General features: G+C 46.4%; 1 pseudogene; it reads right to left on the bottom strand.

The window, feature by feature from the left end:
* Positions 1-18,761, bottom strand: part of LOC146193914 (glycoprotein 3-alpha-L-fucosyltransferase A-like) — a 35,843-nt pseudogene that overhangs the window by 6,556 nt on the left and 10,526 nt on the right.

The raw sequence follows: 18,761 nt of genomic DNA, 5'->3' as shown, positions 1-18,761 counted from the left end.
ATATGAATTATTGTGACTTAGAGGATGTGACGTCACGCAACCGGAAATAGAGCCGAAAAAGGGCATAGGAAGGGATTGGCGTACTATTTGAAAGTACCAAAGACTAAAATGGGTAAACACGAAGTGAATAAAGCAACTAGAAACAACCAGAAGCAACCAAGAGCAGCATGCAGATTCTGCAGTGCTCTTTATTTTTCACTGAAGCAAACTGCCGGCCGTCATGACGTCAGGCGATTGCTTCTCTGTATAACTTCCCATCGATAACATTGCTCTCTCATAAAAGTTTATTCTAGAAATAAATTGGCAGTGGCTTTGCTGAGCTACGCCAGAATATATGTTTCTCTCGCTGAGCTTGTAGCAGTAATCTATGTTTAGCAATGAGAGTCAGATCCTCTTCTGTTGGTTCCCGTTGACTGAATACTTGCATGGGCCCCATCTCGACGGCTATGCTCCATCTATTACGCTCGGCAGTCCGGCATCACTGTTTGGAAAGCAGTCTCTCTCTTTGTTCGGGCATCTCCACTCCTCTCTTCGCCTTCTTACTCTCATTCTAGCATTGCTAGATATGCCCCGCTTTTTACGCTCTGCCGGCGGCTGCTTTTCGGTGGAGACGAAACGGAGACACTTCCGAGTGATATGGGATGTCAGTGCGTGGTAATGATTACCAGGTGGTTTAAATTACTGTGTAGCCCTCCACTACGGCTCCTTTTTCTTCCCACTTTATCTCCAATCTTCCTCTCTTGCATTACAGCGCGGGTCAGTGTCCACACAGCGTGTGAGAGATACTGCGCCTTTCCTTTCCTGTGAACCAGTTTATTATTATTGTTATTGTTATTACACCAATTAATTATTACTAATAGTATTACACCAATTTATTATTATTATTATTGCGCTCTGCATCTTTGCATTGTCGCTTGGCAAGGCGTTCTTTTTGTGTTTCTTCACGTTGTCCTGTTGTCATCGACCCGCTGCGAATACAGGGCACGCCGCTCCGCTAACTGACGAATTTTCTTGGCTAGGCATTTTTCTCTTTGCTCCGGTGTCTCTGCCACACGCTTAGCCTTCTTCTATTCGTTTTTCCTACGTTCAACGGCCAACTGCCTGGCGACAACCCCGGCGTCCTACAAGTTGACATTTTCCAATCTCTTGTGCCGCTTAAATGTTGCCTGAGAGCATCGCTCTCCATGGAGAACTTTGGGATAGGCTGTTGTTGCGGCTGGAGGAAGGAAAAGAAAATGCACGGGCCTGCTGCTGGCTCTGTAGCTGAGCCACCTCCGCTGCCTCGTGCGGACTGAAGAGAAAATACAGAAGAGAAAGAAGAGGAAGAGTAAGACGCGCATCGCAACAGCCGTCGTCCATCACCGAAACGGTAGCCGGTGCAGTAACGGCCTACAACAGATAAAATTTGGTGGCAGGCTAGCCCCCGCCGCATTCGAATGTGACCTACCAATCCCAGCCCCTAAGGACCAGGAGCAGCCACCCCCCTAGGCTTGTTTGTTGTTTGTTGCGACTAAAAGAAGAAGGAAAAGAAAATACACGGGCCTGCTACTGGCTCTGTAGCTGAGCCACCTCCGCTGCCTCGTGCGGACAGAATAGAAAAAAAAATAGAGAAGAAAGAAAAGGGGGAGAAAGACGCGCGCCGCAACAACGGCCGTCGTCCACCACCTAAGCGGTGGCGGGTGCAATGACTACAACAGATAAAACTTCGGTGGTTGGCTAGCCCCCGCCGCAAGGGGCGTTGACCTACCGTCCCAGCCCCGTAGGGCCAGGACCTGCCACTCTTTACCACCTCCCCACCAGCGTCCACTGCCCCACGTTTATACGCGTGACGCTATCTCTCCGCACATGCGCAGTAGAGCGCGCCGCTTCTGCTCTACAGTTGAATCCCGCTATAACAAAATTCACGGTGCACGAAAAAAAATTCGTTCTCGCGGAAATTCGTTATCGCAAAAATTTGACGTGAAACGCAGAAAGAATTGCCCAAGCAGCAGCAAAGGCGTTTAATGCCAAAAATCTGTAAGCTTGGTTTGCTTACGCTTCACGGCGAGCAACGCCGTCACGCGATTTTCGCACTCGGTCAGCAAACCCATTGCAACATCGTCGTCTCGGACAGCAACGAAATTCCTGATGACATCAAAAGCGTCCATCACCTGTACGGCGGTTGCCGCAGCCGGCGCTTCCTGTACGTCGTCGTCTTCTTCATCGGAAGAGTCCTTATCATTCCGGGCAGCTTTTATGATCTGCTCATCACTCACATCTTCGTGAACAACAACACAAGCGTCAGCGCCGATGTATTCGTCGAGCTCGAGATTAGGCGGCACGGTTCCTATTTCTCCCAGCGTTTTCCAGGCGGCCGCGATCCCCGGAGCCGGTGACGCCTCTTCGTCGTCGTCTGTAACGCCTGGTGTTAGGCCAGCAGAGTGTACGGGTCGACCTTCGGCAAATCCGGCGTGCCTGAAACAGTTCACAATTACTGAGCGCCCCAGTGTGCTCCAGGCAGCAGACATAATCTGCAGTGCCACGTACAAGTCCACCTTCGTGTCTCGACCGGTTTCAGTGTTAAAAAGCAGCCGCTGAATTAACCTCCCGCGGTAAGCGCGCTTCAGGCTAAGAATCACGCCCTGATCGAGAGGCTGTAAGACAGACGTGCAATTGGGAGGGAAAAACCTCAGCTCCGTGTTAGTGAGCTTGACTTCGTCGGAGTGATGCGCTGAACAATTGTCCAAAAGCAAGCAAACTTTACGGTCCTGCCGCTTCATGTCGCGGTCGAATGCCATCATCCACTCGGTGAAAATAGCGCGGGTCATCCATGACTTGTTGTTCGCCTTGTACTGCACAGGTAGGCTACGAGTTCCCTTAAAACAGCGCGGCTTGGCACTTTTGCCTATGACTAACGGCGGACGCTTGTCCGAGCCATCCATGTTTGTGCAAAGCAGCACTGTGATGCGTTTTTTGCTGTGTTTGCCGCCGTGACAGCGCTGCCCCTTGAAGTCGAGCGTCCTAGCCGGCAACATCTCGTAGAATAGCCCGGTCTCGTCGGCGTTGTAAATGTCTGCAGGCGCGAAGTTGCTTAAAATTCCGGCCATGTTACTCGCCTTCCAAGCAGCTGCTCCGTCCACGTCTGCTGACATTGACTCGCCGCACAACACTTTTCCAACGATGTTATGGCGGGCCTTGAAACGGTTTAGCCAGCCAATGCTGGCTTTAAAATCATCAATGCCAAGTAGGCATGCATAGTTCAAGGCTTTCTGCTGGACGATGCTTCCGGACAGGGGGACGTTGCTGGCTCGTGCTTCCACAAACCACGCATGCACTGCTTTGTCCAACTCTTCATGGAGGGGCCGCGTCACCTTTTTGTGCTTCGAGGATGTGCCTGAAGCAAGTGCCATTCTCACGCTGTCCTTATTGCCTAGAATCGTTGACAGCGAACTTGCAGGAATTCCGAAGTCTTCAGCAATTGCCGCTTTCTTCCTTCCGCTTTCTGCTTGGGCGATTATTTGAGCTTTTTGCTCAAGGGAAAGAGTTTTGCGTTTTTTCACTTGCGTTGCCATCGTGTCCTGCGGATGAAAACTCGTCGTTGTCGAAGAGAAAGGCAGCGAGTGAACAACGCGACCACGACACAAAGCCAAAATGGCGGAACTGCAATCACGTGATTTCATGCTTAATGTGGCTTTGGATTTGACTTGGACTTCTCGCCAATAAAACTAGTTTCGGTTTCGATTTTGAACGCGAAAATTTCGTTGAAGCGGAAACGCTCTGCAAAAATGGTTCGTTGTGCAGATAAATTTAGGCCATTAATTCTTATAGGATACTCGCGGGGAATAAAAAATTATTCGTTGTCGCGGAAATTTCGTTGTGGCGGTATTCGTTGTGGCGGGATTCAACTGTACTAGTAGCAGCGCCGATAGAGTAATACACCCGGCTCCTCGCAGCTGCGGCGAACGGCGAGCAGTGACATCATTCGCTCTTCGAGCATGCACAGTACGGTCGCCGCAGAATCACGCGAAGGCAGCGAGAGTGCGGCCAGTGTACAGCACGTTGCACAATTCGAAGCGCGATGTAGAATGCTTCTCCCAGCTAAACCGTGGAATCCTCGCAGTTAAAATTTTGCACAGGAAGGGCATATTGTCGCTAGTATTTTTTAATACCAAATTTGTTTGGGGTACTTGACTGATTCGATCAAAAGAAGTCAAATGTTCCCATCTTATGCGGCGGCGACGACGCCAGACGAACCGCTGCCCCAGCGATAGTACTGGTGGCGCCACCTCATGCTGCTACAACAACTCTGTAGCAGGAAAAGAGGGGGCCAACCTTTTGTGGCAGAAGGTTTGAGTTGTTGTAAGCAGCATGAGGTGGCGCCACCAGTACCATCACTGGGTCAGCGGCTCGTCTGGCGTCATCGCCGCCGCATAAGATGAGAACATCTGACTTCTTTTGATCGAATCAGGCAAGTACCCCAAAAAAATTTGCTATTAAAAAATACTAGCAACAAAATACCATTTCTGGGCAAAATTTGAACTGCGAGGATTCCGGGGTTTAGCTAGGAGAAGCATTCTACATCGCGCCTCTAATTGTGCAACACGCTATAGCTCTTGCTACAAAATGTCTTTGGTTCCTAGTTTTCATTTTTCAATTGGTGCACGGGAAAGGAAAGGCGCAGTATCTGTCACACCATAGCCTCCTTTTTACACTCTGTGCCTGTCAACTCCGCGCTCCGCGGCCGTCGCCGCCGCTCCTCCTCCGTTGACAAGTTACGCCGCTGGCTGCCGAGAGATGGCGACAGCGACGTAGGGTCACTTTCGCCAGGCGAGTGCCAGGTGCGTCGTGAGTGTGCCGGATGCGCCGTGTTGCAAAGCGGTCCGGATAGCCACGCGCTGCCACTGTCTCGCTGTTTCGTGGACTGTTCTGCTGTGTGCAAGGTCATGCTTCTACTTTTCTCTGCCTTCGGGTGCTGCAGGAATACAGCATTGCACCAACAGGTAAGTGCCAGCTTTGCTTTGTCCTTCCGGCGATTGCTGCGTAGTATTCAGCTGCTTTGAGGCTTGTAAACAATAGTGACAGCACCAATGTGTTTATTAAGCGTCAATACTGCAATAGTAACGTTAGATGCGCACCTGTGCTTTCTGGACTGCAATGCTAACTGCTTCCCTGCCTAGCTCGTCTGCGTAGTGTGTTAGTGTGCTCCTGCGAAGCTTTTTTTTTTTGCAGTATACGCTAATTACGAAAATTTGTGATAAAATAGAAACACAAGATTTACCTATTGTGAAGATGACTACATTAAAGTGAGTTAAACCAAATCTTGCAAAGCCTATATTAGTTTCCTTTCTCGCACCCAACCGCATTAAGGCCTGTGAGAAATAATGACAGCACCAGAAGTGTGTTTGTTACGCGTCAGTAAGGTAATAATAATATTAAATGTGCACGTGTATTTTCTGGACTGCGATGCGAACTCCCTCCCTGGCTATCTCGTCGATGTGGTATGTTACATGTGTGCTCCAGTGCAGTATTTTTTGTTTCGCTAACTGCGCAATTCCGTGAAAAAATAAAAACACGAGCTGTGCCTATTGTGACGATTATTTTGGAGTGATCGAAACAGAAAGATGCAACGCGTATATTTGTCTTTCCTTGTTTTTCTAGTTAAAAAAAAAAAAAACGTTTGTACGACGCGCTGAATCATTGAAAGTAACAGCTGATACCAAAATTGTTCTCCTTGCAGATCTCAATGGCATACTGCGATGCAGTTGTTCCAATCATCTGTAAATCAAGCTGTATTCGTAAGTGCTATCAGTGACAGCAGTCACCGTGAACTTTTTTCCCTACTTGTGGCAGCTATTCATCACACCCCTTCTACATGGTACTCTTGAAGCACAATTGCTGTTGTGAAATGTGTAAATAAATGCTGGCGCCTCTCTTCTTAAATTTTGTTTTATTGCAGCGTAGACTAACATTGTAATTTTTCTATTACCATTGGTGCTAGCGGAGCAGTCATGCAGTTTTTCGAGCCATGCGCAATTTCTTGAAACTGCCTGACATAAAATGTCATATAGCGTTGGTGTTATTGCCTAACAAGTATCATGATCACTTGTTAGGCTTAGTGGATGTCGGCCTTACAAGTAAATATGCTGAATATGCACGACTCATGCTTAGGAACAGTTATCCCGCTAGCGAATAACAGCGCTCCCGCCCCGCGCCGACATACGTACCCGTGCGACCCGTGCGCCTCGACCCCTACGTCAGCGGCGCCCTCAGCGAGGGGACCGTGCAACTTTACTCGACGGCGCCGCTCTTTTGTTCGCGCGGCGCGTTGACAGGCCCATAGTATAAAGGAGGCTATGGTCACACTTGTTGCTATGGACACCTGAACCAAGCCGCAAGAGAAGGGAGGAAGGGGGAGTCAAAATGGAAAGAGAGAAAGAGTAGCCGTAGTGGAGGGCTGGAGTAATTTCGACCACCTGGGGATCTTTAACGAGCGCTGACACCGCACAGCACACGGACGCCTCCTCGTTTTGCCTCCATCGAAACGCAGCCGCCGGCGGTCGGGATCGAACACGGGTACTTGGGCACAGTGGTCGGGCGTCTTACCACTGCATCAGCGCGGCGGGGCCCGTTGACGGTTTGATGCAGCGAATAAACCGACATTACAACAGTACTCTCTGTCCTAATTACCTCTGACATTTTCATTTACCTGGCTTAACGCTGTTGTTGTGGCTGTAGGAAGAAGGAAAAGAAAATGCACGGGCCTTCTACTGGCTCTGTAGCTGAGCCACCTCCGCTGCCTCGTGCAGACAGAAGACAAAATAGAGAAGAAAGAAAAGGAAGAGGGAGAGGAAGACGTGCGCCGTAACAACAGCCGTCGTCCACCACCGAAACGAGGGCGGGTGCAATGACGGCTGACAACAGATAAAACTTCTGTGGCAAGCCAGCCCCGCCGCAAGCGACGGTGACCTACCTGTCCCAGCCCCATCAAGGGATTCTGGTGAAAGTGCCGTGTAGGCTGATGTATTGATGGAATCACAACGGGCCCCTTGCATTCCTCGTGTCGTTGAAAACAACCTCTCGCCAGTGTAAGGTTGTCGTCGGTTTAAAAATTAAAGAGCACTGCAGAATCTGTATTTGAGTAATGCGAAAGCACGGATGCTGCTGTTACTTGCTTGTGGTTGCTTCTAGTTGCTTAATTGACTTCTTGTTTACCCATTTTAGTGTTTAGTACTTTCAATTTGCGTGACATGCCCTTCCTATGCCCTTTTTCGGCTTCATTTCCGGTCGCGTGACGTCGCATTCTCTACGTCATATAAATTCAATTCTTGTTTATCCATTTTAGTCTTCGGTATTTTCAAATTGTTGTTGTGACTGTAGGAAGGAGGAAAACAAAAAGCACGGGCCTGGTACTGCCTCTGTAGCAGAGCCACCTCCGCTGCCTCGTGCAGACAGAAGAGAGAATAGAGAAGAAAAAAAAAGAGGAAGAGAAAGGCGCGCCGCAACAACAGCCGTCGTCCACCACTGAAGCAGTGGCGGGTGCAATGACGGCTTACAACAGACAAGTATCGTTGGCAGGCCAGCCCCCGCCGCAAGCGGCGGTGACTTACCTGTCCCAGCCCCATCAGGTCCAGGATCAGCCACCCTTCACCACCTCCACGTTTTTCAAAGTGCGCGCCAATGCCTTCGTATGCCCTTTTTCGGCACTATTTTCGGTTGCGTGATGTCGCATCCTTGAAGTAACCCTAATTGAGAGACTTAATTAACTATTTGAGTCATCATCATCATCATCAGCCTGATTATACCCACTGCAGGGCGAAGGCCTCTCCCATATTTCTCCACTTAGCGCGGTTCTGTGCTAGCTGCATCCACTTGACCCCTGCGAACTTCTTGATCTCATCCGCCCACCTAACTTTCTGCCCCCCCCCCCCCCCTGCTACGCTTTCCTTCCCTTGGAATCCAGTTTGTTACCCTCAGCGACCATCGGTTATCCTCTCTTCGCCCTACATGTCCCGCCCATGTCCATTTCTTCTTCTTAATTTCCACTAGAATGTCAGTAACTTCAGTTATTTCTCTGACCCACTCTGCACACTTTCTATCTCTTAATGTTACCCCTACCATTTTTCGTTCCATAGCCCTCTGGGTTGTCCTCAACTTAAGTAGAACGCTCTTGGTTAGCCTCCACGTTTCAGAACCATAGGTGAGTACAGGCAAGATGCAACTGTTGTATACTTTCCTCTTGAGCGATGCCGGTAAGCTGGTAGTCATAATCTGCGAGTGCTTGCCGAATGCGCTCCATCCCAATCTTATTCTTCTTGTTATTTCCTTTTCATGGTCCGGATCTGCGGTTACTAGCTGTCCTAAGTAGACATATTCGCCTACTACTTCCAGTATTTCGCTACCTAATGTAAACTGCTGTTCCTTCCCAAGGCTGTTGAACATTACCTTAGTCTTCTGCATATCGATTTTCAATCCTACCTTTCTACTTTTTCTGTCTAGGTCATTAATCATTATTTGCAGTTCATCCCCCGAGTTGCTTAGCAAGGCGATGTCATTATTATAATTCGGCGAGGTTCCCCACAGTTTTCCTGCGGGCAGCAGGCCTCTGTCGAGATGGATGAAATGAGCCGTTCTATCCAGGTCTGCACTAATTGCCGTCTACCCGACACGGCTACACGAGTGATGAATGGCCTCATCAATGCATTTCTCATTGTGGACGATTGTGTAGGGGGCTCATGTTTTTTGGTATAGCGCTGACCACGAACGTTTCCCTAATCTTTTGTGGTATGTCAGTCGAATTTTATATCTCTCTTATTGCGTCTCGGTGGCCAAATCTCGTTAGTAGGTGCCTTCCTTCCTTGGATTGTGCTAGCCTGACTTTGTGAAACAATGTGGCCGCTTCGCTGTGTTTGTTATAGGTGTCGAATACTTATAGTTACATGATATTTTGCTTCGATGATCTTATATGCTTTCCTAATTTGGGCGTCAATTTGATCGATTTCCTCTTGGTTTAGTTTGTGGTATGGCAAGCTGTACGTCAGTCGTGGTATCACTAGGGCAGTGACTATTCTGATTGCGTCGGCTTCCTTTAGCCCATTCTTTTATTCGTTATCCTGCGGATCATTCCGCATAGTTGGTTCGTTATTTTGGTTAATGTTTTGATCGTGTGGTCTCGTTTCCCGTAGTTTTGAAGCCACATACCTAGGACCCGGAGTTTGTCCGTTTCCTTTATGGTTTTCCGTTTAACAATAGCTTTATCTTATCAGGTTTAAATCTCCTTGAGTGTATTTGGATAAATTCCGACTTCTTCTGTGAGCATTCCATGCCGCTGTTCCTTTCGAAATCCACGATGAAATCTGCCGTCTCCTGCAAGTTTTGTTCTGTCTCTTCGGTGGACCCTTTAGTGGTCCATACCATGATATCATCCGTGTATATGATGTGAGCTACATCTTGGATCTTGCCTAGTGTTTCCGCCAGTGAGATCATGGCGATGTTGAATAGTAAAGGGGATATGATTGACCCTTGCGGCGTTCCCTTTTTTGGTGCGTTTTTCCCTTGAGACCAGACATTGCCGATATTTACAGTAGCAGTTCTGACACAACACTGGGAGGAGAAAGGCTAGGGCAAGAGCTCTAGGCCGAAGCCTGGAAAAGAAATCAAACGTCCTCTTTGTGGATGCTTCCACGTACAGAGACAGAAAAGTGACGGTCGTAGCCGTAGTTAACAACCAGGGAAAAGAAATATCCAGCATGCCAATTAGGACCGGGAATATAAACACGGCGGAGGAGGTGGCAATAGCTTTAGCCATCACGGAAGCAAACAGAAACAACAAGAGCTATACAATAGTAACAGACTCACAGGCCGCATGCAGAAGCTTCCGAAGGGGAAGGATAAGCAGGCCGGCCGGCATCTTCCTCAGGGAGGCGACAGAACTCAAAAACAAGCAGAATGTGGTATGTGCACCTGGGCACGGAGGAGTGGAGGCAAAAGGCCAAGTCGACGCGATAGTTTGAGGTTACACAAACCGAGCGAGCGACGACAAGGGGAAGACCAACACTACTCCAAACAGCTACGGAGAGCTCACCATGTTTTGGAAGTTAGGGCGCAGTAAATACCCGCTTCCACACAAGACACTCACAAGACATCAAGAAACTACCTGGAGACGGCTACAAACAAACTCATACCCAAGTCGCTACATATACAGTAAGATTTGGCCTACGCAATACGCTCCAGAATGCGTGTGGTGCGGAGAGATAGCCACCCTCTATACCACTCCACATGGGGCAGTCGGACGTGCCTGATAGAGCCCAAAATTACAAATCCGCCAGTCTAGCAGTGGGAGCCGGCCGAATAGGCAGCAAGAACCAATGGGATCCTGTACTTAGGAACACCACCTGCAGCTCAAGACCCCAACCCCTGAACCCCTTCCCATTTTGCGGAATAAAGTTTTATACTACTACTACTACTACTACTACTACTACTACTACTACTACTACTACTACTACTACTACTACTACTACTACTACTACTACTACTACTACTACTACTACTACTACTACTACTACTACTACTACTACTACTACTACTACTACTACTACTACTACTACTACTACTACTACTACTACTACTACTACTACTACTACTACTACTACTACTACTACTACTACTACTACTACTACTACTACTACTACTACTACTACTACTACTACTACTACTACTACTACTACTACTACTACTACTACTACTACTACTACTACTACTACTACTACTACTACTACTACTACTACTACTACTACTACTACTACTACTACTACTACTACTACTACTACTACTACTACTACTACTACTACTACTACTACTACTACTACTACTACTACTACTACTACTACTACTACTACTACTACTACTACTACTACTACTACTACTACTACTACTACTACTACTACTACTACTACTACTACTACTACTACTACTACTACTACTACTACTACTACTACTACTACTACTACTACTACTACTACTACTACTACTACTACTACTACTACTACTACTACTACTACTACTACTACTACTACTACTACTACTACTACTACTACTACTACTACTACTACTACTACTACTACTACTACTACTACTACTACTACTACTACTACTACTACTACTACTACTACTACTACTACTACTACTACTACTACTACTACTACTACTACTACTACTACTACTACTACTACTACTACTACTACTACTACTACTACTACTACTACTACTACTACTACTACTACTACTACTACTACTACTACTACTACTACTACTACTACTACTACTACTACTACTACTACTACTACTACTACTACTACTACTACTACTACTACTACTACTACTACTACTACTACTACTACTACTACTACTACTACTACTACTACTACTACTACTACTACTACTACTACTACTACTACTACTACTACTACTACTACTACTACTACTACTACTACTACTACTACTACTACTACTACTACTACTACTACTACTACTACTACTACTACTACTACTACTACTACTACTACTACTACTACTACTACTACTACTACTACTACTACTACTACTACTACTACTACTACTACTACTACTACTACTACTACTACTACTACTACTACTACTACTACTACTACTACTACTACTACTACTACTACTACTACTACTACTACTACTACTACTACTACTACTACTACTACTACTACTACTACTACTACTACTACTACTACTACTACTACTACTACTACTACTACTACTACTACTACTACTACTACTACTACTACTACTACTACTACTACTACTACTACTACTACTACTACTACTACTACTACTACTACTACTACTACTACTACTACTACTACTACTACTACTACTACTACTACTACTACTACTACTACTACTACTACTACTACTACTACTACTACTACTACTACTACTACTGGCGACGACTGGCAAGAGAGCGCAGTTTTTCCGCGTTTATTGTATTTTGTTCTGGCTACGCACGAGCAGTATTACGATAGGTGAAGCCTACATCCCTGAAAGCCACGTTCGACGATCGCGCAAGAGGACTTGTGTCAGTTTGACACCATGCTTTTGAGCCGCTGCAACGCCCCAGCTACATTTGTTCGAGGGGATAACGGACACTGTTTTCAGCGGGATAAATTGATAATGTTATCGTTTTATCTCGCGGCAATATCGCAGTATCCGGAAAAAAAAATTCCCATCTGTTCCACATTCAGTTCGTGTGACTATGGGGTACAACGGAAGTGAAGTGCTGCGTCCCTGTTAAGATCTTTGACTGCATTTGTACAAGGTGTCTTCAAAAACAAGATTCTGACAAACTTCATGCAGGTTCCTATGGAACGGAGCATTTGGTACATTTTGGCTCATGTTTGCAGTCTTCTGTCCGATACTACGCTTTTTTACCCTGGCGCACCAGCAGAAATAAACGCTGGTGGCGGTGACATGAAGAATAAACGCTGTTATTACTCGATTGAGCCAGTATGCTTATTGTCGACGCTAGCCGTCGCCTGAATGAAGCTGAATCTCACTATAATGCCACTGAAAAGAAATGCTGAGCCGTCATTTGGTCTACTGGCAATGTCGTTCTTACGAGTGAGGGCACACCAACACCATCATCGCGTGCCAGCATTCCCTGAGCTCGTCCGCTGCCCTGAATGATCACTCTGGTGATCTCGCTGATTACACTTTGCGTTAATGGTAGTATGACACTGTCGTTTATTTGTTCCGACCTAAGCTTACGCGCTTTTTCGCTCACTACTTTTATTTATTTTTTCTGTACACCCCTCTGCTCACGATTCTTTGAAACTCGGAATCGCACACGTACGTCCTGAATAGCGCTGTATTAACTGCATCGCGGATAGCCTTCCTGCACCTTGCCTCGCACAACGTCCTCTTTATGGCCCTGCAAAGGCAGACAGGGCACTATAGCTGCCTGTCTAAATGTGCGATTGTACTGCAGTAACTCAATAACTGACGACAACAAATAGCTGTTTGTCAATTCCCAATTCCTGACACATGTGCCTCTCACCAAGGTGACCCCCATACAGTGCGCCCAGCCAGCACGCCCGAAATATGCAAGTCTTTGTCAAATGTTTAGAGCCCAAGGGTTTCCCTTCTCAGCCATATCGTGTTTTTGCGTCCTATCCTTTCGGACGGAAAGTTCCTCTGTGAATGCTACATGGACTCTACAACACGGCTTGGAAGCACTCCACCTGGGCTCTTAACTTCTGACAAAGACTGCACGTGATTTCGTCTATGGCGTTTTTGAAAAGACTTGCACCGCTCATATGCCTTCGCTCATGGACGTCCGAGTTACACCAACGCCAAAAGAGCCCATCTCATCTTACAACTTGCCTGCTCCAGTCGAGCCGTTACCATGCCTAGCCGAGCATCTTACCGAAAGAGATATTTAGCGCTCACTTCTGAGATCGCGACTTGGCAAACCTTATCGTCGTCTTTGCTCTGTCAGTTGCAAAACCGCTAAGCTCAACTGCAACGTTAGGCATCCCCACATAATACACTACGGCATAAGTACGATACAGCAGGCCGCCGACATTTAATTTGGGCGCATCGCTTCGAAATGCATTTTATCATAACGGGTAGCTGCCGTACCTGAGGGCGTTGAAGAATTTCTCAGTGATGTAATCCTTGCAGTTGGCGTTTTCGAAAGCCAGGTAGAAGAAGTAGTCTCTCTCGACCATCTGGTAGCACATCTCGGTCGCATGTCGCGAGCAATTCAGCGACCCGCAATTTCCGTAGATATCCACCTGCGGAGGAATTAGTCGAGAGGAGCGCCTTCAAAGAAGTCAGAGGCACTGAACGCTACTTCTCGGGATGCGTCTACTTTTTTGAGCATACCAGGAGGCTTTCGCCGTTTGGCCGTTTAATGCTTTCCAATTTGTTTCCACGAAAGTGAAGGATTCCACTGCTCTAGCACATACAGGCACGCTTCTCTCTCTCTCTCTATCTCTCTCTAACATTTTTGTTCTATAAGCGGTGTACTCTTTGTAAGCAACAGTGGAGCCTCAGCGTCTGTAGGAACTGATGAACTCCTCTTTCAAGGAACAGGTATCCTTAAAAGAAAAACGAAAACATCGCAGTGTTGAATCGCGGAACTTTCGCTTGGGACTCTGTGACTCTACCACTCGACCAAGGCATTTTTGTTTGCAGCAAACAATAGTTGCTGCCTTTAAAAAAAAAGGAATGTATGTTTCACTGAGGGGCCTCGCGGCTGCTTTCTGCGTGCATTTCAGTTGTAATCAACTCTAATCAACTGATCGCTGCAGCATCGGAACTTATACCGTTTGCAGAGAACGATACAAGTGGGGCAATAAATAGTTGCGCGATGCGAAAGTTCATAACTCGGAAGCAGCTTTACGGTGAACGGTATGTTGAAGGTTTGCGCTCAGTGAACGCAGATCTCTGTCGTCTTGTTACGTGTTGCACTGCAATAAATTGTTAATGCAACTTACATTACTCTCCTACTCTCCTGTTGACGATGCCCGCAACCAACTGTGCAGCGTGAAATACCTAATGGGTTGTGCGGCGAGTTGTAAATATTTACCAGCAGCAGTGTTTGCCTTAAGAAGTGGTGTCGTTTGTTTCAGCAGAAGCGTTTTTTTTTTTGAGGGCCTGTACTTTGAAACAGATGTACAAAAATCTGAATGGTGTTTGCGAAGAGCATTAAACTTACAGCGAAATCTGCTATTATGAGCCTCCCTGAGAGGGCAATGAAACTCACTCCGTAAGAAGGGCTGGCGCTTTGGCTATTCTTTTTTTTATTTCGAACACAATGGTTTAGAAAGAAAACAGGGATGCTCACAACAAAGTACGTGCTGCCCGAATTTTAAAACGGGAGCACATGGCCTATCAAAATTACGAAGGCCAAACAGGAGAGGCAGTGAGTACAGGCTGACAGAATGAAATTACGCGGACAATGAAAACAAAACGGTCGCTAGAAGTTGGCCACACCGGCCAAGGAGAAAGCGGAAAGGTGAATTTTCACTGTATGTTTCGTTTTCAATGCATTGTCAGCGCACCACTGTGTAATGCATTCTTGTATCTTTTTCGTTGCTTTGCGGACTGCAGAACAACTGTGCTGACCTTTTCTGCTTGTACGTGATATACCTGCGCTATGTTTTAAATAAAAAAATGACAGGACAGATTCGATTGTTAGCGACCGAGTATGCACTGCAGCACAAGACGTGCTCGTTATGTGGGAAAGAATGACGAGTGATTCGAGACATTTTAATACAACCCGTAGCATTCGTCAGACTCTGCAGAATAGGAGAATCCATCTGCCTGACATCTTGAAGCTGGATAGGGCGGCAGGGAGACTTGAATATTGGCCGAAAATAAGGCAGTCAAGATAAGTGAGTCCTCAATATGGTCGCGTAAACGAGGCCCCTCACAGTTGCGCCCGGGGCAGGCTCAGAGTCCAGAAACAGCTTTAGAGCTCGGTCTTGGAACTATCGCACTTCTTCGTCCTCTCACACCTCTGCGCGTCTTCGTCGTCAGCGCATGGTACAATATTACACTTCTTATATTGATTATTTCGCCTTAAAATAACAATCAAAGGTGACCAAGCGCGTGCGCCAGTTCGATACAGAAAGGTTCATTCTTTCACTAACAAGTTAATATTTAATTCACAGAAATACATTTCTTAAAGCTTCAATATAAAGACTGACTGTAATAAGTTAGAATTATATTATTTCCTCACCGAAACAGTAATTTTAGTTCCAACTTTTCTAATTTCATATTCGATAAAAATGATAATGATTGGTTCACAGGGAAGGAAAGGCGCCGTATCTGTCACACTTGTTTCTGTGAACATCTGAACCACGCCGTAAGGGAAGGGAGGTAAGTGGGAGCAAAAGTGGAAAGAGATAAAGAGGAACCGTCGTGGAGGGCGACGGAGTAATTTCGACTACCTGGGGATCTTTAACGTGCGGATCGTACAGACGCCTGTTGTTTCGCCTCCATCTAAATGCAGCCGCTGGATGTCGGGATCGAACCCGGGAACTCCGGCGCTGGGGCTTCGATGAAAATGAAAAAAAAAATGGTTTTTAGGAAATGAAAGGCGCGGTAACTCCTCTCTTTTCAGTTGACACATCAGAAACGCCGTAAGGTAAAGAAGGAAGGGAGAGGGGAAAAAAAAAAAGGGGTGCCGTAGTAGAAAACTTCATGCTACAGAAAAACTTCATGCACCTGGGGATTTTTAGTGTGCTCATATCGCACAGCATGTGGGCTCCTTTCGTGTTTCGCCATTATTGAAACGCGGCTGCCGCGGCCGGGTTCCAACTCGAGAACTCCAAATGAGAGGCCGACCGCTCTATAAGCACTCTGCTATCGCGGTTGGTTTGTAATTTATATGTAAAAAATTTTAAGTTTACATTGCAATTTTGCCACTTTATGTTTTAAATATAGCCCTTAAATAAAACATAGCTCTTATTTTTACCGAGGTTTTTCATCTTTCTTTTTTCTGAGCGCAAACACTTTACTTTTAGATGAAGAATAGTGATTTGTCTACCGCGTCTGTTATCAGCTCACCCTTGTTGGGACAATGAGGGTGCGAAAATGATACTGTAAACGAGATACTTTCTTTTTTGTAGAAAAAAGATTTAAGAATTTTTTGCAGATAAGCCTGCTTACAGAAATTTGACTTCTTCCAAACACGTAATAACCACGACTATGTTTCAACTGCACGGCAGCGGTCTATCTTTTTTTTTTCTTTTTTTTGTTTGTCGTTTGGTGATATAGCTGTGTTTTTTTCTCGGGAACTTCGACGGTTAGGTGGGGGGCTATTTTCAGACTTACGCAGAATATGAACCTTGTTAAGAGCCTTTGATCAACTACATCAGCTTGTGCCTGTAGTTCAAAGGACATCACTATTTTTCCATTCCGCGGCGGGAGTGTTTTCTGAGGAATTGGTGCCACAGGTGGCCAGGGTACTTTTATTGAAGAAATCGCTGTTATTCTTTGCTGAAGGAAGAATATCAATTCATAGGCCGTTTAATTTAGGCAGCTTAAGCAGGTGCTTAGGAGAGGTGAAAAGCTCAACGAGATAACGACAGGGTTTAGACAAACGCGATTTCGCGAAACCTGAAATTAAGAAGAATGGACTTAAGCCAGAGAACGATAACCGGTGGCCTATCGTGGTAGGGCAGTCGACACAGATGGAAGCAGTGCAAAGCCGAGAAGGCAGGCAGGAAAGTGGCGTGCCAGATTGGGAGGTTTTGTGAGATAGAACAGCTGGCGGAAGATAGACGGAAGACAGGACAAGCTAGAGACCAGTGAGATAGGCCCTGAAGTGGAGTTAGTAGACGCAACACGGTTTGATGATTCTGCAAGCTTTCAAACCAGCCCCTGTAATTAGAATCGTACTGCCTCTGTTTCGGCGGATTTACTACTGGGCGCGTGGTGGGACGAGTGGAAATCTCTACAGGCAAGTAATCAGCGCACGGGACTCGACTCGCGCTTGTAGGACAAATGTCTGTGCCTGTATATTTATGTCATACCTCTTCTCATCACATCATCAGCCATCACGACCTTCTTTCTCCTTTCCCCTTGCCTGGTGCAGAGTAGGAGGCCAGGTGTTCAACTTTCCGGCCGACCTCTCCGTCTTCCCATTCAACAAACTTGTGAGATATGTGCGGCTTAATGTACTATTCCAATTGGCAGTCCGCAGCACGTTTCTCGTTCATTCCATCCGCTCATCAAGAACAACATGCACCGCGCCGGATTTCACGTTGTTTCACAACTTTGGACATTTGTTCCGGGATGCAAATTAGAAAACGTCAGAAGACGCTATGACCTCTCAACCAGTTAGCATCATAACTATAGAGTTGTCCTTTCGCGAGCCTGATTCATTCCTAGCTTCGGCTATGAATATTGCATGTCATCTTAAGGCCCGCGAAAAACCATCCTTGCATGCAAACTACTTGCCGAACTTGCCAGTGTACGGCCTACGTTAGATGGTTTTAGGGGAGGCCATGAACTTGGTCCTCTGTTCGTGGTACCTGAATGTGTTTCTGCAGATCGTGCGCGTACCGGAGGCGGTTGTTCTCAGTGATGCAGTTGGAGACGAACCAGGCGACCATCTTGGTCTTGTTCTGGGTGTAGTCACGGCGTTGCCTGACTGTCTTCACAAGCGGGTCGAAAAGCACAAATTTATCGTACGGCGTCACGATGTCAGAATCCTTTCTGCGCTCAGAAAAAAAAAAAGGAAAATAAAAAAGGCAGGACACATGCACGCAAACAAAGAACGAAAAGAAGGCAAGAAACGTTTTTTCCGGTCATGAGTGACACTGAGTGCATCATCGCTACCATGTTTGTCTGCCCCATGTCTATTCCATGTTGGTTTTTTATTTAATATTGCCCATGTGCTAAATTCGTCCACATCGTCACCGCAAACTTCCTAACACTTTCCTCTCCCGCCACCTGCTACGCTCTTTTCCTTGAATCAAGTTTGCTATCTCTTAGCGACAATCGGTATTAGATGCTCTGCTCATTAATACTTGATTCCAACCAGAAAGTCATTCAGTTTGGTATACTCATTGGCCCCAATCTCTTTTATTTCTGTCTCTTAAGGTTATATCTGCAATATTTATTTCCACGACTCGCTGCGTGGCCCTCAAGTTCAGTTCTTTTAGTTAGCCTCCGCGCTGCTGCACTCCAAGTAAGTGCCGGTAAGATATGGCTCTTGAAGGATACTGCTAAGGTGTCATAAA

The sequence above is a fragment of the Amblyomma maculatum genome, chromosome 4 (assembly GCF_055883805.1).
Source record: "Amblyomma maculatum isolate TAMU_Amacu chromosome 4, ASM5588380v1, whole genome shotgun sequence".
Classification (NCBI taxonomy): Eukaryota; Metazoa; Arthropoda; class Arachnida; order Ixodida; family Ixodidae; genus Amblyomma; species Amblyomma maculatum.
The sequence above is the reverse complement of the archived record's forward strand: the minus strand, read 5'-3'. Positions and strand labels throughout refer to the sequence as shown.